A 2,500-nucleotide genomic window follows, 5' to 3' on the forward strand; every position below is an offset into this window, starting at 1 on the left:
CTTACAGTGCACTGTATGTATCACTACAGGTATGTGTTCACTTACAGTGCACTTTGTGATCACTTACAGTGCACTGTATGTACCACTGTGATGGTATGTGTTCACTTACAGTGCACTGTATGTATCACTGTGATGGTATGTGTTCACTTACAGTATACTGTATGTGTTCACTTACAATGCACTTTGTGTCCACTTACAGTGCTCTTTATGTGTTCACTTACAGTGCACTGTATGTGTTCACTTACAGTGCACTGTATGTGTTCACTTACATTGCTCTTTGTGTTCACTTACAGTGCACTGTATGTGTTCACTTACAGTGCACTTTGTGTTCACTTACAGTGCACTGTATGTATCACTGTATTGTGAGATTTTGAGCCAAAACCTCCTTCCATCAGTGAGAGCTTTGAATGGTTGACCAAATACTTATTTAAAATTATTTAAAATTCCTACAATATGAATTCCTGGAATTTTTTTTCACATTCTGTCTCTCACAGTTGAAGTGTACCTATGATGAAAATTACAGACCTTTGTCATCATTTTAAGTGGGAGAACTTGCACAATCGCTGGCTGACTAAATACTTTTTTGCCCCACTGTGTGTATATATATATATATATATATATTTACAGACACATAGATATAGATATATATCTATATGTTTTTGTTTATATATGTATATATACATTATGTGTCTCTCTCTCTCTCTCTCTCTCTCTCTCTCTCTCTCTCTCTGTATATATATATATATATATATATATATATATATATATACATATTTATCCATCATAAATATATACAAACCTCAAAAGCAGTGAAGTTGTCAGGTTGTGTAAATGCTAAATAAAAAGAGAATACAACAAATCATTTTCAACTTATATTCAATTGAATAGACTGCAAAGACAAGATGTTTCATCTTCACACTGAGAAACTTTCTTTTTTTGCAAATATTAGCTCATTTGGAATTTGAAACCTGCAATATGTTTCAAAAAAGCTGGCACAAGTGGTAAAAACGACTGAGGAAGTTGAGGAATGCTCATCCAAGACTTATTTGGAACATCCCACAGGTGTGCAGGCTTATTGGGAACAGGTGGGTGCCATGATTGGCTATAAAAGCAGCTTCCATGAAACGCTCACTCATTCACAAACAAGGACGGGGTGAGGGTCACCACTTTGTCAATAAATGCCTGAGCAAATTGTTTATGAACAACATTTCTCAACAAGGAATTTAGGGATTTCACCATCTACACTCTGTAATATCATCAAAAGGTTGAGAGAATGTGGCGAAATCACTGCACGTAAGCCATGATATTACGCACCTGCCATCCCTCAGGCAGTACAGCATCAAAAAGCCACATCAGTGTGTAAACGATATCACCACATGGGCTCAGGAACACTTCAGAAAACCACTGTCAGTAACTATAGTTGGTCGCTACATCTGTAAGTGCAAGTTAAAACTCTACAATGCAAAGCCAAAGCCATTTATCAACAACACCCAGAAACACTTCGCTGGGCCTGAGCTCATCTAAGATGGACTGAAACAATGTGGGAAAGTGTTCTGTGGTCTGACGAGTCCACTTTTCAAATAATTTTTGGAGACTGGACATTGTGTACTCCGTAACAAAGGAAAATAACCATCCGGACTGTTCTAGGGTGAAAGTTCAAAAGTCAGCATGTGTGATGGTATGGGGGTGTATTAGTGGCCAAGGCATGGCTAACTCACACATCTACCATTAATGCTGAAAGGTACATACAGCTTTTGGAGCAACATATGTTGCCATCCAAGCAACGTTATCATGGACGCCCCTGCTTATTTCAGCAAGACAATGCCAAGCCCTGTGTTACAACAGCGTGGCTTCATAGTAAAAGAGTGCGGGTACTAGACTAGCCTGCCTGTAGTCCAGACATTGAAAATGTGTGAAGGCTAAAATGTGAGAAGGGAGACTGTTGAACAACTTAAGCTGTACATCAAACAAGAATGGGAAAGAATTCCACTTCAAAAATGTGTCTCCTCAGTTCCCAAACCTGCACTGAGTGTTGTTCAAAGGAAAGGCTGACTTCCTGGCTGTGTGGGACCGGGGTTCCCTGGGCGCCACACCTGCTGTTTGGGTTGGGCTCTCTGGGTGGCTGGGTCCGCACTCTGGCTCCCACACACACCAGGAGTCAAATATATTGTACATACAAATACACATATGTACTCACATACACACAATTATACATACATACATACCTACACTCCCACATACATACACAAATACAGTACATACCTACATACTCAAAGTTCATACACCCACACACAGTCACTGTACATACATACAGTATACACATACTGTACATATACATTTACTGTACAAACATACATATAGTGTACATATACATTCACTGTACAAACATACACATCATGTACATATACATTCACTGTACAAACAAACATAGTGTACATATACATTCACTGTACAAACATACATATAGTGTACATATACATTCACTGTACAAACATACATA

This window comes from Nerophis ophidion, linkage group LG29, assembly GCF_033978795.1.
Source record: "Nerophis ophidion isolate RoL-2023_Sa linkage group LG29, RoL_Noph_v1.0, whole genome shotgun sequence".
Taxonomy (NCBI): domain Eukaryota; kingdom Metazoa; phylum Chordata; class Actinopteri; order Syngnathiformes; family Syngnathidae; genus Nerophis; species Nerophis ophidion.